The 20,403-nt window shown below is 37.4% G+C and overlaps 1 protein-coding gene across 1 annotated transcript in view; it reads right to left on the reverse strand.

Annotated features, from left to right (window-relative positions):
- DCAF1 (DDB1 and CUL4 associated factor 1) overlaps window positions 1-20,403 on the reverse strand; it is a 110,325-nt gene that overhangs the window by 86,006 nt on the left and 3,916 nt on the right.

Consider the following 20,403-nt stretch of genomic DNA (forward strand, 5'->3'; position numbering starts at 1 on the left):
TGTGGACTCGCACAAATTTGGGTTTCAGTGATGAGAACTTTCCATAGTAATTTGCCCATTTCAGGCCAAAAATTTGGAAATTCTGAATTTTACTGAGGCCAGGGTTTTTAGTAGCTTACCACACTAACATTCAGAACAAATTTGTTCTAACAAAGAACAAAATTGTAACTGAAGTTAAAAAAAAAAAAAAAAAAAAAAAAACTATCAGTCAGTGCAGAATGAGCTCTTAACTTCTTCCCCCAACTAATTTAGGACCCAAACTCTTTCAGATTCTAGAATCTTGTAGAGAAATCATGAGTTCAGTCTCTCTCTTTAGCTAGCGGGTGGGTACTCTGGCGTGGAGATGAATTTAAAGAGTTGAGTCCTTGTCTAGCATCCCAGCTTCCATTGCGCATTTCCGTATGCTGGGTTTGTAAGCTATATTCTGTCCTTATGATTCCTAGTTATGCCTTCTTTATAAGCAGGTCCCTAGCTGATCTGTCCTCAAACATTTGATGTCCTCCTATGGCTCCTAATGAAAATTCATTACTCATACTCCCTTGTAGGAAGCAAACCAAAAAACCAACTTTCTTCCCTAGTGTCTTCACTAAGGGAAGGTCCAAAGGAAAACTTCCTCAGTCCATGATGGAAAACAAACCTCTCTCTATGTCTCCAGAGCAAAAAGGAATAGGTAGAGGGGGAGGGAGCTTTACACAAACTATAAGTTCATGGTCCATTTCAATTTTTTTTTTTTATTGCTTCCTTTAGTGCTCTCCACATTAAACACATTCTCCCTCTTCTTGGTGAAAGTGTTAATACTGTACAGGTGCCATGCATTGCTACCCCAGGATTTGAGGGAAGACAGGAAGGAAGGGAGGAGCAGCACCTGATGGGGTGGGATTAACAGATGCTAGTCTCAATTTAACAAACTGGAGGAGATAAGGCCCTGGGTCTGATCCTAAGGCCAAGTTCCAAGAGGGCAATGAGAAATCAGAGCATAGTCCAAAGCACAAAGCCAAACTGTTTCCAATAATAGAGGCATAAATAGCAAGTCAAAAGCTTAGGGGGAATCTACAGGAAACAAAGTCAAGATAGCAACACAAGATAATAGAGTATTAGACCCTCTCTCTCTCTCTCCATCACTCAGCTAAAGACAAAATAACTAAGGGCTCCCTTTGATTTTCTCCACGCTTTGATTGCAAATGGTTTTTCCAACATAGCTTTCACCATCCCCTGCCCTGTCCCTAAATGTAGCTGAATATGGTGGATATGTGATTTCTCAGGGTGTGCGTTCCCTCTATCTCAACAGGTTGTAACAGATCCACACTACTTCATTCTATTTTATTTTTGTCTCATGTTTTGTTTTCCTGAAATTTTATCCAATATAATGTTTTATTGAAGGTCCCCCATAGAGGATGTCCACTTTTTGATTCTGAGTACCAGACTATGTATTTCCATACCTGGAGTGAAATCCCATCTTCCATAACTAATAACTGTGTGACCTCAGACCTCTGAACTTCAGTTTCTGGTAATTCTCCTTTTACCTACTTTATTTGTGATAAAAGTCACAGTGATATAGAAAACTGAGTTGTTTATTGTTATTTTAACTGAGGCTGTCCATCCATTGTTCCACATCCATCCTACACCTTCTCAGGTGAAATGTTTGAATGGAAATTGGCTTCAGAGTCAAAAAACATAGCTTTAATTCCCAACTTGCTACTTACTCTGTTACATTGTTATAAATTTTATGAATTTATTTCTTTTATGCCACTACTTATATCTAATTCATTGTTACTTATACTTACCATGTATCTTTTTATTCTCCTTTGATTTATTTGTCATTTTTAAGAAAATAGTGACAGTGAAGAAGTTCCTATAGGAAATAATCTGAATCAAGGTAATAGTACTTAATTTCCCAAATACATCCAGTCTGACAGTCACAAACTCCTTAGTTCTATTCATTCTTTCTCTGCAGTACTTGTTCAACATACATCTACTAATACAAAAGGAGATCCATTTAATTTGAGAAATGTGTTTTATCCACTTTGTCTTTCTGGATTAGATCCAATATCTTTCATATTGCTTTGCATTTCACTGAAGAGACTGAAGAGATTCCAGTATTATGTGCTAGACACTGCTAAACCCTGAAGATTACAGTAAAAGGCAAAACCTCCCCAAAAACCAGTGCCTGCCCCCAAGGAGCTCACAGACTAATAGGGCACAGCAAACAAACACATATGCACAAACTATGTGCAAGATCAAGAGAAAATAATTAAGAGGAAAGGCACTAGAATTAGGAGGCATTGAGGAAGGCTTCCTATAAAAGATGGTATTTTAGTTGAGATTTAAAGGAAGCCGGGGAAGTCAGGAAGTAGAGATGAGCAATAGCATTGGGCTTAGCCAGGAAAAAAAAAAAATAAACAAACAAACCAGAAGCCTATTTTGTGCAATACTCAGATCATTGTCACGGGTGATTGAAGAGTATGTATTCAGGAATAAAATACTACAATTCTGGAAGGGGAAGAAGCTATTAGGCTATCAAGGGCTTTCAATGCTAAACAAGTATTTTTGTGTTTGATTTTGGTGGCAATAGGGGGCCACTGGAGAGTATAAATCGGGAGGAGGATTCTATTAGCATAGAAATGGTAATTAAATCTATAGGAGCTGATGAGATCACCAAGAGAAGTAGATTAGAGGGAAAAGAGAAGAGGGTCCAGAACAGAATTCTGTGGGACACTGATGGGAAAACAAATGTGATCTAGGAGAGGCTCCAGTAAAAGAGACTAAGAAAATCTCAATAAACAATCCTTTTGTTTGGATTTGGGACCTAGTTAGTTGGCTTAATTTGGAGAACCTCTTTTTGAGGTCTTAAAACTCCTCTACTTCTTCATCTCCTGCAATGTATGGTATCTTATGAGATATAATTACTCTTACAATAATCTATGTGTTTGTATTAAACATGAGTCCTAGAAGAAGAGTTGACCAAATATCTTCAAAAATGATGTTTATTATTTCCTTTGTATACACAATGAAACCAACTCCATCAATGTTCTTTTTTTTGGGGGGGGAGGGGAATTCTCCAAAGAGGAGCTCTCATTCACCCAAGTTTTAACTTCCTTATAACTCCTAACTTCATTCTCAACAGAATCATAATATGGGTAAAAGGGAAGGCAGCTCAGTAGTTCAGTGGATAGCCCAACAGCCAGAATCACAAAGACCTGAGTTCAAATGTGACCTCAGACATTTATTAGCTGTTGTGACCCTGGGCTAAAATCACTTAACCCTGATTTCCTCAAAATACAAATATAAAAAAATTAAAATTAAGAAAAGAATGGTGATACAGATACATTCTAGTTTCAAGGGTAATGTGTCAAGTTGGTATTTGTACAGAGAACACACATTGAGAGCATTATGAGATTAGATCTTTGTAACTCTTTTGCCTGTGTTTTCTACTTCAACTCCCAGTTTGATAGTAGAAAGGGGCCACACAAGACTAGGGGCCAAATTCTATTTTGAACCATCTTATGAAGTTCTGTGGCCCAAACTCTTGATAAAGAGCTTTTCTTCATCTGACTAGGATGTTCCTCCCACTGCTTGAATTCTGTAAGTTGATCCTTTTATATGGCCCACCAATGATGTTATAAATATCCAAATGTATTTTGGCAGAAAAAAGTTTCCCCAGCCCTGGCCTATCCTCAAAGCTTCTCCATTTTGCTGGATTTTGCCAAGAGTTTTTTACCCCAGTGAAATAGTCTTCCAAGAGCCCGAGGCCCCTCCATTCATTTCACAAAGGGTAATGGATGTCAGTTAAATGGTACAGTGGATAGAGAACTGGATCTGAAGTCTGGAAGTCAAATGTGACCTCAGACACTTATTATCAGTGTGACTCTGGGCAGGTCCCTTAACTTTTGTCTGCCTCTTCTGTAAAATGGGGATAAGAATAGCATTTAACTTCTAGAGTTGTTGTGAAGATAACACAATATTTGCAAAGTATTTAGTAAGTCTATATGAATGCTAGCTATCATTATTTGACTATACAAAGTTATAAACCATAGATCTATAATAGAATAATAACTTTACAGAATGAAGTGGCTAGCCAGCCCAATTCCTTCATTTTTTTGGTGAAATTATTAAATTTTTGGTAATTTTTAAATGTTTTGATATATTTTAAATTTACACTAAAATACAAAATGAGTAAAGAAAAAGAATTACCATATACACAGCAAACCAAAAGAGAAAACTTAATATGAAACCATAAATTTCCATTTCAAGAAAACATATAATAAATAAACATTGTTTTCGAAGCTATCTAGCTTTTCCCAGGTTCCTTGCTTTTGGTTCTTGATGTGTACTTTTTACTCTATTTTTTCCTCCCCCCCTCCCACATATAAGTTACACATAAACGTCAATATAGATACATATACAAATATATTTATAAACATAGACATATAAACACATATGCTCTCTTACATATATATATATGTAAGACCATACTATGCTTAATTTCTCCTCTCATCTATTTCTCTAGAATTACCTTCCTTAGTATATCTGAGTCTTTTCATATTTCTAAATCAACCAGCTCATCATTTCCTACACCATAGCAACATTTCTTCAACTCCCCATTTTATAAAGGAGGAAATGGCAGCCAAAGAGAATTATTAAAGGTCACTCAGGTCAAAAATCTCAGAGGCAAGAAATGAATGTAGGACTTCTGATACTACTGCTCATTCCATCTACATTGGAAAAGATTGCCAGGCAAGAAGTCAAGAAAACCAAGTACCAGCCTGGGATTTGCCACTGATTCTTTACCTTGCACAAGTCAATTTATTTCCTGGATCTGTTTTCTGACAAAATGTCACTCATCCAAATTCACTTAACTAATGGCTATGAGGTACAGAATGCAAAGATTATTTTGTAAATGGGGAAACAGATATGGGAAAGCAAAGCAATCAGAAGTTGCCGCTTATCCACTGAGTGACCCCTAGGATATCATGTGTTCACTCTAGATTTTAGTCCCCCCAACAAAAGGAGGGTGTTGGGGTGGAATTGGTAAAAGATCTTATGACAGCTCTGACATTCCTTATTCTATCATCGATTTTTTTCCTCCTTAGCTTTGAGGTGAGCAGATTTCTCAGATAATAGGAGTCCAAATTTCCTAGTTTTGAGTAAATGCCTCTAGGACCAAGTCCTGCCTCATACATGATAAGTGCCCAATAAGGACCTGGTTTACCAATTTGGGGGATTCTCAGTGATATCTGACATAGTGAGCATTGTTTCAAAATAGTCCCCGTGGTTTTTGCTCCATTAGGATTTTTGACTCTTTAAAACAGTCAAATATAATGGATAGAGAGCCAATGAAGGGGCCAAAACAATCAAAAAGGCAATGATTCATAGAGATGTGGTTTAAAGTCTTATCTTTTCCTACAAAAGCAGTGGATTCAGGAACCATTATAGTTCAATGGACTATATGCCCAATTTAGTATGTGGGTCAAGTTTTAAAGAATATTAGAATTTAAAGAAAATTCTGAAATCATACAGCTCAATCCACTCATTTTATGAATGGGGAAATAGGCTTGGAGATGGAAAGGAACTTGCTTAAGCTAACATAAGTTAGTCTCAGAGCCAAGCCACTTTCTTTGAGCCTCAGATGGGAATAATAACTTTTATATTGCCTATCTTACTGTTGATGTATGATGTTGATGTGTGTGTATCTCCTCTCCTCTCTGAGCATCTGTGTTCTTCTCTGTAAAGCACAGATAAGGGTATTTGTACTATCTATTCTGGGCTTGTTCTGGAGATCCAGGAAGCAAAAGAATGAGAAAACACTGTATAAATGTAATTTATCATTATTGTTATTCAAATAAACAAACATTTATTAAATAAATACTTACTGTATGTTGGGCAGATATAATATGGTAATAATATAACAATACAATATCATTTGATATAATATTTTGTTGTTCAGTCATTTCAGTCACGTCTAACTCTTCATGACCTCTTCTGAGGTTTTCTTGGCAAAGATACAAGAATGGTTTGCCATTTTCTTCTCCAGCTTATTTTATAATTGAGAAAACTGAAGCAATCAGGATACTCAGGGTCACACAACTAGTAGATGTCTAAGAACTAGATTTGAACTCATCTTCCTGATTCCAGGTCTAGTACTATCTATTCTCTATCCACTGTACCACCTAGCTGACATAACATGACATAATCTAAAATACAAGTAGAGGGCTGGCTTTGATATTAGGAGGGCCTAAGCTCAAGTGCTATTTAGTTGTATGATATTGGGCAAGTCATTTAAGTTCTTGCATCTGTGAAATTATTATAACTCCTTGTCCATTAAGCTCAATTGAGGGGTTGGATGGGGGAAGTTTAGAAGAAGAAAAAGATTAGCTAGCTTTTACATAGCACTTATTAATAAGGCACTGTGCTAAGCACTTTACAAATATTACCTCATTTGATTCTCTCAATAGTCTTGGGAGCTAGGTGCTATTATCTCCATTTTACAATTAAGGAAACTGAAACAAAAAAGAATTAAGTGCCTGGTTTCACAGTAATTATTTGAACATATGTGTGTATAAATATATATGTGTGTGTGCATGTATACACACACACATATATGTATGTATATGTATATAAAAGTTCAGGCTTTCCTGATTCCAGGCCCAATGCTCATTGCTCAATCAACTATGCACCTAATTGCCTAATAAAATAAGACAACAAAGTAAAAAATGAGTTCAATTCATTCAAGTTAGTCTCAGAGGCTAATTGAAGTAAAACATTTTAATGAAATGTAACATATTAGCCCTTCCTAAAAATGCCTCCCAGAATCACCCTCCCCCTTAAATGTCAAATCCCACCATAAATGCTTTATCTAAGCGTGAGCTCTCTGATGACAGCTAGATGATGGAGGGGACAGAGGCTGGGCTTGGGATCAGCTGTTTGATTTACTTAACCTATGCTTACCTTATTTTCCTCAGCTGTAAACTAGAGTTTACAATTTACATGCAGTATGTGCAAGAATGTTTGTGGCAGCCTCTTTGTAGTGGCCAGAAACTGGAAACTGAGTGAATGTCCATCAATTGGAGAATGGTTGGGTAAATTGTGGTATATGAATGTTATGGAATATTATTGTTCTGTAAGAAACGACCAACAGGATGACTTCAGAAAGGCCTGGAGGGATTTACATGAACTGATGCTGAGTGAAATGAAAAGAACCAAGAAGGAGATCATTATATACTTCAACAATACTATATGATGATCAATTCTGATGGATGTGGCCATTTTCAACAATGTGATGAACCAAATCAGTTCCGATAGAGCAGGAATGAACTGAACCAGCTACACCCAGTGAAAGAACTCTGGGAGATGATTATGAACCACTACATAGAATTCCCAATCCCTCTATTTTTGTCCGCCTGCATTTTGGATTTTCTTCACAGGCTAATTGTACACTATTTCAAAGTCTGATTCTTTTTGTACATATATTTTATTTAATTTATACTTTAACATATTTAACTTGTATTGGTCAACCTGCCATCTGAGGGAGGAGGTAGAGAGAGGGAGGGGAAAAACTGGAACAAAAGGTTTGGCAATTGTCAATGCAGTAAAATTACCCATGCATATATCTGGTAAATAAAAAGCCAAATTAAAAAAAAAACAATTTACATACAGTTTTGCCGCTTACATCATAGTACCTGCCTCCCAAAGATGTTGGGAAACTCAAATGAGATATGTATACAGCACTCTGCATACTGCCTGGCAAATAGTAGTATTTAATAAATGTTTGTTCCGTTCACCCCCTAGTGGCAATCCTTGAAATAACAATTAATTAAGTAACAATAATAGCTAGCATTTATGGAGCGAGCACCTGTCTTAATCCTTACTACAACTCTGGGAGGTAGGTGCTATTATTATAACCATTTTACTGATAAGGAAACTGAGGCTGAGTGCTAAGTGATTTGCCACTTCAAGTCATGGAATTAAGTAAATGTTTGAAGCTGAGATGAACTCAGTTTTGCTTAAGTGTTCAGCATTCTAACTGCTGCACCATCTATCATTATTTAACTGTTAACTAAAGCAGTTTAATCTAGTGGAAAGAATTGGCTTTGAATTGAAACCTGACCCTCACTACTTGTGTGAGAAATTGGACTATCTCTAAGAAATCTAGCATTTTATACAGTGCTTATTACATGCCAGGCATACAATGGCTGAGACTGTAGGTTACAGAGACATCCTGTATGATGTTTCCACACTAGGAATTCTCTATTCTGACAAAATTCTAGGCCCAGAATTCACTCCCTACTCCTTCCTCCTCCAACATAAATTATCTAGAGGCACTGTGCTAAGCAGTAAAGGTACAAAGCTGGATATAGCATAACATAATAAAATATAATATACACGGGCAGCTAGGTGGTGTGATGGATAAGTGTTGGGCTTGGAGCCAGGAAGATCGAATTCAAATCCATCCTCAGACATTGCTGATTGCCTCAGTTTTCTCTTCTGTAAAATAAGCTGGAGGAGGAAATGATAAACCCTTCCAGTATCTCTGCCAAGAAAATCCCAAATGGAGTCATGAAGAATGAAATCCAACTGAGAAGACTAAAGAACAAGACTTTCACTTCTATTTTCCTCGAGTTTTCTCTGCTGTAAAAAAATGAGGATAATAATAGCACTTACCTTCCAGAGTTAACAAATGAGACAATAACTACAAAGTGCTTAGCACAAAGCCTGGCTCCTAGTTAACATTATATAAAATTTTAGCTATTATTGCTGTTACTAATCCCTATCTTTAATAGATTTACATACTTTAAAGCAGATCAAGAGAAGATCACACAAGTATGTGACATTAGTAAGACAAGGTAAGACAACTACAAAAGAAAGACAAAAGCCAACATTCAGCCTGGAGTCAGGGGGACCTGAATTCAAATTTGACTTCAGGCATTTGACACTTATTAGCTGTGTGACCCTGGACAAGTCACTTGACCCCATTGCCTCAAGAAAAAAATAAAAAGTAAAGTAAAATCCAAGTACTGTTAGAAATTTGAAGAGGGGAGAACTCATTTAAATCTTGGAAAAGAAGGATTAAGATTATTTTCATTCTAGAATCAAAACTAATGGGGAGAGATTTGCTAGTTTTCTTTGTTAATGCCTTGATAGCACCTCATATTTCCACAGGGTCAGGAAGAAGCTTATGAGTGGGAGTCAAATATACAATTATTGACTCAAATAGCATGAGAATGAAATAGTAGAGAGAGACATTCCCCTGTGATCAGGTGTCTGTTCAAGTCCTGCTTACTGGCTGTATGTCTATATGTTATAAATCACTTCACTTCTCTGAGACAGCTTCCTAATCTAAAAAATGGGTATAATAATCCTAGCACTTTACTTGGATTGTTGTAAAGAAAACATCCTGTTAACCTTAAAGCACTATAGGAACACTGTGATATTATTAATAGGCATGTACACCACTATATCCATTTAGGAACACATTCATATTCGGACATTTAGTATCTATTAAATGGAAATATAAATAATTATGGGCTTCTAGGTGATGAAAAGACCTGAGTTTAAATGTAACCTTAGATACTTACTGACCATGAGATCCTGAGCAAGTCTTTTAACCCTGAGGGTTTTGTTTTGTTTTGTTTTGTTTTTGAGGATTTCCTCATCTGTAAAATTAGCTCAAGAAGGAAATGGCAAACCACTTCTTTGCCCCAAAATGAGCCCAACTAAAACTACTGAACAGCAAGTAATTCATATCCTTTTTTACTTCTCTGAGAAAATTTTTTTCCTTATGTCTCTTGGATCAATAGATGTCCTATAGGAACTGCTAAATTCCCGGCTCTTAACAGTCACTATGATTTGTTGAGCCAGATAATCAGCAGGACTCTAGACAATATAGTGGTTGAACTCTGAACATGGGAAAAAATAACTGACTGTAGTCACCTGGAGCAGTCTGGCTAAGGAAAAAAGAAAGCAAAGATAAAAGTAGAACATAGCAGTAAACAGAACTCTGACTAGGAGACTGGGAGGTACATAGGCCCAGCTTTGCCACTTAAAGGCAGTGTAAACTAAAGTGACCCCATTCTAGGCTTTAGTTTATTCTTCTGTGAAATTGGTATAATAATCTCTTGTCTTCTTACTGATCTCATGAAGGTAAGGGTAAACTTTGGAACGGGAAATGAGATAATAGATAGGGAAAGTACTTAAATAAAGTTAAAAACACTTATAAAATTACGATGTTAATAAGCCATTCACAAATACCTCTTCATACCATCAAAGTCCACTATTACTGATTTTCTACTTTGGGTTAAATATTAGTTATTCCTGGTCATTTTCTTTTAAAATCAAATATATCTGGGAAAGGCAATTCAGCCAAGTCACTAATTAGCCATTAACTATAAAGCAGTTTGATATAATGGAAAGAACACTTGATTTGGACTAAGAAAATTTGATTTTTGTCATTCTCAGAACATGGTTTTGCCAAACTGAAATAATATCCTTTGCTTTTGTGGAGGGAAAAGACTATGGAGTCTTGGTAATTGTGTATATTAAATATAAAATGATACAGTAAAAAAAAAAAAAAGAAAAGAAAAGAAAAGAAAAAAGAATATTTGATTTTTAATTTTGGCCTTGAAGCCCAGTGGAGAAGTGAATAGTGTGTTCTGGATCAAAAGTAAGAAAGCTCTGAGTTCAAGTGTGACCTCAAAAACACTTCCTGGCTATGTGAACCTGAGCAAATCTCTTAACCTGTGGGATAGAGTTTCCTCATCTGTAAAATATGGACAATAATAGCACCTACCTCCCAAGGTTATCCTGAAAATAAAACAAGGTAATAGTTATAAAATGCTTTACAAACTTTAAAGATACACCACACACAGAGGGAGACACACACACACACACACACAGACACACACATACACATTTATACTCGTGCTAGAAGAAATTCACTACTTGTGTAAACTTGAGAAAATCAATTTATACCTCTGTGCCTCAGTTTCTTTATCTATAAAAAGGGAGGCACACCCCAAAAAATAAAGTAGGGAACAGTGGGATCAGGTGATCTCAAAGTTCTCTTTCAACTCTGAATTCCAACTCTGACCTTTACTAAACTGTGTGATACCTAAAAGTCACGTCTTTGTGAGTCTCAATTTCTCAGTTTGTAAAAGAATGGTTGAATCCTTGTGTTACTTCTCTCAAGAAAACAGAGGAGAGAACTGGTGAATTGTAAAGAAGAGTCGAAATCTAAGTTGCATAGATGAGTTTAAACTTGTGAGAGCCTCCATGTGGCAGAAATGACTGAAACTAAGGAGAATGGGGGGCAATAAGGGAGGGTCTTTAGGAATGTTACCAGAAATATTGTGTCTCAGAAGAAGCATGGGGTGGGGGGGGCAACAGCAGATAGGTGGCCAATGGATAGAGCACCAGCCCTCAAGTCAGGAGGATCCGAGTTCAAATCTGGCTTCAGACACTTAACACTTCCTAGCTGTGTGATCCTGGGCAAGTCACTTAAACCCAACTGCTTCGGGGGAAAAAAAAAAAAAAAAGGAGTATTGGATTTGGAGTTGGAAGTCCTGGGTTATCATCTCTGGTACTTGTTATCTGGGTGATCTCAGGAAGGTGACAACTTATTTGTGCTTCCTTTTCCTCGTCTAAAAAAAGGGTAGGGAGGTGAAAGGGAGAAGAGTCAGATCTCTTGACAAACCATCTTTAAAATGAAATCGTATGAAAAGCAAGTTTGTGTGATTTCATGATACTGCCTCTATCTGGGAAATCTGAGCCACAGCATGGACCAGAGTAGAGATGAGGAGCTATAGATTTCTGAGAAATTTTGTCACATGAGCAATAAATATCCCTATGTCAGGCAGGCTTAGGAGGGATGAAAATCTACTTTGCATAGTAATTAAGTACCTTGCATTATTTCTAATGGCCCCTGGATGGTGCTGTTACCCTTCAGAAATCCTAGAGGCAGCCGGTTTCTCGGTGAGGAAACCCCCAAACCTAAGGAACAGTTGACATACTAGATACAAACCTATGGCTGGAAAAAAAGAGAGCGAATCTGCAGACACAGAGCTCTAGGGAAGGAAGGATCCCAGGAAGAAATGCCTAGAAGCCTTAGTTAGTTTTAGATAACAGATACAATTGCTTATTTTCTCAGGGTTCTTCCTTCAACCTTCATCCAAGAAACAGCCTCCCTTTACTAAAGATAAGGAGCTCCTCTTATGGAAGTAGGTTTTGAATTGCATATGATTTTTTTTTGGAGGTAGTAGATGAATTTTTGGAGTTATATAACCAAGTGTCTGAGTCTACATTTGCACTCAAGTCCTCCTGGCTCCATGAATTGAATTTTAAAGTAAATGAGGAAAACTAAGAGCAGAGGCAGGAAGAGTTATTCAGAAGCAGCACTGGAACCTGAGTCTTCATAACCCTTGGCTGAGACTAGTCCTTTATCTACTCTACCACATTGTCCTTGAGTTATTACTATCCAAAGTGTTAGCATGTACATGATTGTATGGGGGGGTATAATACACATACATACATATATAAATGTATAGGTGTGTATATATACACATACCCTAGCAAGCATGTATGTATGTGTGTATATGTACACATATACATATATTTTAAAATAGAGATATACATACACAGATTGCTCTTTGTCCCTGATTCTCTAAGGGACATCAGGGAGGGATGCCACGACTTGCAAGTAAATTAGATTTAAGTGAAGGAGGGCTGTGCTCATTTTCCCTTCCAGAGCTATATATATCAGAACGACTGGTGATGGCCCTGGATGAAATGGGAGACCCTGATCTTCTACAACTAAGGCCTTCAACAGGTCTCAGATTGACTGAGGCTGCACCTATTCAGTGATTGATGCTAGATAGAAATTGAAGCAGAGAATCTCCTTTTTCACCTTAAGGGTCTTTACCTTCCAGATTTATTGATTTTATATATATATATATATATATATATATATATATATGTATGTATGTATGTGGGTGGGGTGGGTGTATATGGGTATATAAGCACACAGCCAGGCACATAATTTTAGTATCAGGGTTGAGAAGGAAATAGATTTGAAAACTATAAATTATAATGGAAATCCCTCTGTCTTTAGAAGAGAAAAATGCCCTAAAAGCAAGGAAAATGTATCTATGTGTGTTTGGGGAAACCATGTCTCAGGATATAGATATATCCATTATAACAGAAATAAAAGACATACATGTAGAGCCACATACATGGGGATACATGCAAATATATATGAGTGTTTACACAGACAGATATATAGTTATGTTTTTATAGAAACAGACACACTAACATACTCATCCATAAATATTCATCCATTTGACACCTCAGCACAAAAACACTAACACAAATTAGCCTGGAGCAAAGTAGGTGCTTAATAAATGTTTATTGGTGGATTAGATAAGGCCCTGCAAGATTTGGCTTTTTCCTGTAGGTGAACCACAGGAGAGTTGAACAATGCTCCAGGGTGCACTTAGCCATCTAAACATAACCATAACTCTATCCTGAGTCTCCTCTAATAGTCTTCCTTTTTCCCCTTTCTGTCCTATCTCCATTTCCCTCAGCATACTAGGACTGAGGTAGATTTTTTTCTTTTCTTTCTTTTCTTTCTTTTTTTAAAAAGTCTTTCAGTAGATTAATTCCAGGCTCAAAAGCACCGTGGGCCCCAATTTTATGGGCTCCAGTCCTAGATTCAGCTCACTTCCCTCCCTCCTCCTTCTGCTTTGTGGCCACACATCCTGGTACATGCCTTGGGGCAGGGGGAGGGATGCTGTTTTCTGAGTCTTCAAATGTTCCAATATTTCTCCATACCCTAAGTCTTTGTCTATTCGCTCCCCACACACCCAGTTCCCAAGTGACCAGGTTAAGGCTGACACCCCAGTATGGATATAATTCTTGCTCTCTGGAGTCTGATATTTAATTTGGTTAAGAGCACCACAGCAGTTACTGAGTATGAACTCAGAGAGACTTTAAGGTTTCTTATGCAAGCCTACATTGGACCACAATAAAAAGGGCCATTTTCCTTTGCCAAAATATTTGTAGTTGGGGATAGAGCAAGAGAAGAGTTTGAGATAATTCATTACTCATAATCTTCCTGAACTTTTGTCACAGATGGCTTTGTCTTTTAACTCCAGCATTTCATAGAGCCATGGGATATCAGAGATGGAGGGGCCTTTGGGGAAGGAACATTTAATCTAGGGGTCAGCAAAGTACTGCTCAAGGGCCAAATATGGTCTGCTGCCTGCTTTTGTACAGTTAAGGTTTTTGGCTTTTTTTTTACATTGTCAAATGCAATAAAACTTTATTTTAAAATGTCAAAACAAAACAAAACAAAACATTCCTACCTAACTGGCCATACAAAAAGAGGAAGTAGGCATAGTTTGCTAACCCCTGACTACTCCAATGTACTCATTCTGGGGGAAACTAAGATACAGTGAGGGAAAGGGACTTTTTCCCATGACCCACAGCTTGTAAGTAGCAGAGCTAGGGCTAAAAATCAGATCTTCTGATTTCTAGCCATGGCTCTTTCCACTAACACCCATTGCTTAGTTCCAACCTACTTGACCAGTCATCTCATACACTTCCCTTCTCACAATCTATCATTTTAGCCAAATTGGAAATTACCAATTAATCAATTAACCAATAATCAAGCATTTAAATAAGTCCCTCCTAAGTGCCAGACACCCCATACCCGAAAACAAAAATGGAACAATCGCTGTCCTCAAAGAGCTTATGTTGTATCAGAAGGCAATATAGATATAACTGGCTTCATCCACAAAAGCAAGACTATAGGAACTTAGAAAATACAGGGTAGGCTTCTCATACAATAAACAAGTGCCTTCACATAAAGGTTTCTGTGGCCATCCTTCTATGGAAGGCAGATTGCACATAAAATAAATAGAAGATATGTAATAGAATATAAAATAGAAGAAAATAAAGAAGAAGATTTGAGGGGATGGGGGAAAGTACTAGAAGCTAGGGAATGAAAGGCTTTGTGTGGAAAATGTCACTTTGGCTGTGTTTTGAAGGAAGCCAGTGATTCTAAGAAGCAGAGATGAGGAAGGCATGCAATCTAAGCATGGGGTATAGCTAGTGCAAATGAGCAAAAAGAAAGCAATTATTGCATCTGAGGAATAAGTAATAAAACTAGTTTGATGTTGAACATATGGAGGAGAGTCTCACATAATAAAGTCAAGTTGGGGCCAGGATGTAAAAGGCTTTAAATATTTATCAGAGGAGTTTGCATTTGACTCTAAAGGTAATAAAGAACCAATAGAATTTATATAGAAGGGGACGCCATGATCAGATCTCTATGGAGAGAGCTTTGGAGAGGGGGGACACTTGAGGTAGGCAGGGTGGCTATTTAGGAGACCATGCATTTGTCCAGGTCATAGGTGATGAGAATTTGAGCTAGAATGGTGACTATGTGAGCAGAAAAGGGAAATATTGTCGTGGGAAAAATGACAAGACTGGCAAGATAAGATATTTGGGGGGTGAAGGAGAATGAGGAATTGAAGATGGCATGAAAGTTTCAAACCTGGGTGACTTAGAGGGGCAGAAATTGGGGGAATTGGAAAGAGAATAGCAGGTAGGGAGACATAATAATCTCTTTTTAAAATATTGAATTTGCCTTTGACCATGATTACATATGTACAACCAGTATCGAATTGCTTGCCTTCTTAATTGAGAGGAAAAGGGGAAGAGGAGGAAGGAAGGGAACGAATTTGAAACTCAAAGTTTTTTAAATGAATGTTACAAATTGTTTTTACATGTAACGGAGGGAAAATAAAATAATAATTTTTCCCTGAGGCAATTGGGGTTAAGTGACTTGCCCAGGGTCACACAGCTAGGAAGTGTTAAGTGTCTGAGATCAGATTTGAACTCAAATCCTCCTGATTTAGGGGCTGGTGCTCTATCCACTTCACCACTTAGCTGCCCCATAAATAATTTTAACAAAAAAAGAGAAATAACAACAACAAAAAGTGAAATATTGAGCTTGGCCATTCTGTTCAGCAATTTGGAACTATGCTTAAAGCATTATACAACCATATATACTCTTTTACCCAGTAATACCACTGATAAGTCTGTATCCCAAAGAGATAAAAACAAAAAGGGAAAGGACCTATATGTTTGAAAATATTTGTAGCAGAGTTCCTTTCTGGGGACAAAGAATTGGAAATTAAGGGGATAGCCATCAGTTGGGGAAAGACTGAACAAACTGTGGTATATAATTATGATGGAATACTATTGTGCTATAAGAAATGATGAGCAAGATGTCTCAAAAAAATCTAGAAAGATTTACATGAACCAATACAAAATGAAGCAGTAACATTATATAACAATAACTGTTATTATATAACAGTGTGAGTGGTTTAGCTATTCTCATCAATACAGTCTTCCAAGACAATTTTAAAGGACTTATGATGAAAACTGCTATCCATCCCCAGAGAAAGAACTATTGGAGTCTGGATACAGAAAGCATACTTTTTAAAAACTTTTTCTTTGCAGATTTTTTTGGTCTATGTTTTTTTTTACAACATGATTAATATGGAAATATGTTTTTCATCTCTACACATATACAACTTATGTCAAATTGCTTGCCTTCTCAATAAGGGGGAAGTGGAGGGAGAAAGAGTCTGAAGCTCAATTTTTTTAATGTTAAAATTTTTTACATGTATTTGAGGAAAATTAAAATTCTAAATAAATACTTTAAAAAAATACTGAATTTGAAATACCTAGAAGACACATGCATTCTGGAAAGTCCAAAAGGAAAAACAGGTTTGAAGCACAGGTGAGAAATTAGGGCTACCGTCCCCTTCCCCCCCCCCCAGTTCTTGTCCTGTATTCTCCTGTCTCTGTTTTGCTCTTGTTGTTCCTATTCCTAGGATGGATTTCTAAATCTGGAGTCCATGAAAGTTTATTAGTTATTATTGTATTTCAACGTAATTGGTTTTCTTTTGTGCATTTAAAAGCATTATCCTCAGTAGTGGCGTAGGTTTCACCAGACTACCAAAGGGATCTATGATGCAGAAAAAGTTAAGAATCCTTGATTTTTTCTCATGAAATGTTTATTAGGGAGAGGGGAGGTGAGGAAGGGAGTTTGAATTGTAATTCCCTCTTCCCTCCCTTCAAAGCTTATGCCAGATGCTAAATCATCTGTGAATTCTTCCCTTATACTCTTTTTCCTCTAGCTGAGACCATTCATTTATTTTACAATTTTCTTATGGCATTTGCTCTCCTTTGTCCTTGGGTTAGGGTAGCCTCCTCTTCCCATCTTCCTCTGCCTCATTGGACTAAAAGCCTCAAGAACAGAGCCTGTTTTTAAAAAATTTTGCATCCCCCCCATAATTTTGTACTTGGAAAGTAATTCTCTCAATGTTTCAGTGACTGGTAATTTCACCTGGTGAGGAAACAGGAATGCCCAGGGGTGTGCTGGCTGATTGTTAAATTTTTCTGTGTGAGCATTTACAATTCAGAAATCAGCAAATGCAACAAATAGGAGCTTGATTTATTGTTTTGTTGATTGTTCAGTTAAGAAAGTGAAGGAGAAAATGTTAACAGGTGTAGATTAAACTTAAAATGTCACATTTTCAAAGAGCAGATGCTTAACATTTACTAGCACATTACTAGATGTTGCCCTCAATGTAAATACTAACTCTCTATTTTTAATAAGAGATCTTTGGGCATTGCTTTGACCAAAAATTTCAGCACCCTGTGGCCAATTTGGTGGTTCAGAACTTTATTGGGAGTACTATGCTAAAGGCCTTTCCAGCTTCTTTGGGCCTATCAGAGCTGAAATAGCCCTTGAGAAAATAGTCACCTCCATGATGATATTTCTGAGTAAGACATTAGTGGAAGCACTTAAGAAATGTTTATTAATTAAACTCCCTATGTTCCATTATTTACGTTCTGAATTTCCTCTCCCATCTCCCTTGACCTGGCAGGATAAATCTCAAAGACAGTTAATAATTCTTGTCCCTCCTACATTTACCCCCCCCCTACATTTTAACAGCTAAAATAACAGGCATTAGCCATTAGACATTAGGCATTAGACAGCTGCAAAGTCCTTTCAAGCCCTTAGTCTGGGTCCTGAAAAGAAGAAATTCAATATCTTAGGTCATTTCATCCCAGGCCAATTTCCTGGTCTGCCTCTGGAGACTCCAGCCCAAAGGCAAAGGAAATCAGTATATCACTCAAACTTTAACCCTTTGCTGTTTCTGGAAGGCCCAAGGTAAATTCAACTTATCCCAGCTATTCACACAATTTCTTCTTGTGGGGGCACCAGACCAGGATCTCATATCTTTGACTTAGAGCCAAGAAGGAGGAGAAACCTTTTCCAATTGAGAGCTACATACCCCTCCTTGGGGATCTGCCAGTGCCCCAAACTTTACATGTCCCAGATGGAACTAATTATCTTTCTTCCCTTAAACTTGTGCCCTCCTCTCAAGCTCCTGGTTCTTCCGCCTCCCATTCACCAAAGCAGGTCACTAGAATTGATGGAAATGATGAACCCTTCCCTTTCCTTAACCTCCTACATTCAACCAGAATCTTAGTGATTCTACTTCCTCAGTATGTTTTTCTTCCATGGCTACCACCCAATTTTAGGTCTTCCTTGCCATTCTGCCAGGAGCCTATTAATTGGTTTCTTAAGTAACTCCAGACTGACTACTAAGGCAAGTCTAAACTCCTTAGCATGACACAATCTGGCTCCATCTTACCTTTCCAGTCTAATCTGGTCACTTTACTCCCCTTTACATATTCTTTTATCCAATCACCTTTTCAGCTGTATCTGACTCATGAGCCTTTTTTTTTGGGGGGGGAGGGGAATTTTCTTGGCAGATTCACTGGCATGACTTGCCATTTCTGTAGTTCATTTTATACATGAGGGAACTGAGATAAATAGGATTAAGTGTCTGAGGGCAGATTTGAACTCACAAAGATGAGTCCTTCTGATTCCAGGGTCAGTGCTCTAGGCAGCTAGGGGATACAATAGATAGAGTGTCTGGCATGGGTCAGGAAGATCTGAATGCAAATCCACCTCAAACACTTACTAGCTGTGTGATCCAGGGCAAGCCACTTAACTGTATTTGCCTCAGTTTCTGTAAAATGAGTTGGAGAAGAAAATGACAAATCATTTGGGAATCTCTGCCAAGAAAATCTTAAATGGGATCACGGCGAGTTGGACATGCCGATTCTTTTTGTTCAGCAAAACAACTGTTTGGTCATGTATACATATAGTGTTTTTAATTTATACTCTAGCATATTTAACGTGTATTGGTCGACCTGCCATCTGAGGGAGGGGGGAAGAGAGGAAAAATTGGAAGGAGGGGTTTGGCGATTGTCAAGGTTGTAAAATTACCCATGCAAATATCTGGTAAATAAAAATTATTAAAAAAAAAAAAAAAAGAGTTGGACATGGAAAATAATTGAACACCTAGCTGTCCCTTACTTATTCTATATTTCAGCTAAACTGGTTTATTTACTATTCCCCCCAAATATCCTGTGTTTTCTAACCTCTAGGACTTTACTCACTCCACTCTTGGGATGTCTTCAGATCCCTGACAATGGAAGTTTTCTAAAGCCACCTCACATGCTACTTCCTCCTGAAAATTTCCTTCCTCTTTATTTGGCACTATTTGCACCTTTAATGCATTTATTACATTTTTATTTTGCATTGTAATTATGTGAAGGTAGGAGGCATCTCTTGGTTACTCTTGCTGCTAGTGTTTTCTCTTTGAAATAACCTTCTTTTTACTCTGTATATATTTTGTTTGCATAGTTGTTTGCATGTTGTCTCATTCATTAGAATGTAAACTTGTTAAGGGGAAGTCTTGTTAACACCTTTCTGGGTATCTTCAGCACTTAGCACCTCTTCTGGCATGTAGTAAAGTACTTAATGTCTGCTGGCTGACTGACATGTATTCATTTCAGATTTCCTCTACTGAACTGTGATCTCCCTGAGTGCAAGGACTGTGTCTTATTCATCATTCTCTCCCTAATAGGATTGACCAATCAATAAAGCTTTTATTAAATGCCTACTATAGAATCAGGGACAGAAACTAAATACTCCCTGCCTTTGAATACATTCTATTAAAGAAAACAAGTGACTATAAAATAGCTTTAATGAGACCAGGCCTGTGATTTCCTGGTATGGGAAACACTTGGTGAATAAATCCTTTTTATCCAGGCAAATCTTTATACTCTCCAATTTAGGATGGGGACTGAGGGATATTGCCTGGAGCACTAAGTAGTCGAACAACTTCCCCAGTTACATTGTGAACCCAAGCCCTCTCAAATATACACACTGCTTCTCAAATATACAACATGTAAAAGTTTTCAGAAATGAGGAAAGGGAAACATGGGTTAGTGTGGCAATCAGAAAAAGCATGAGTTGTA

The sequence above is a fragment of the Sminthopsis crassicaudata genome, chromosome 1, assembly GCF_048593235.1.
Source record: "Sminthopsis crassicaudata isolate SCR6 chromosome 1, ASM4859323v1, whole genome shotgun sequence".
In the NCBI taxonomy this organism is placed as follows: Eukaryota; Metazoa; Chordata; class Mammalia; order Dasyuromorphia; family Dasyuridae; genus Sminthopsis; species Sminthopsis crassicaudata.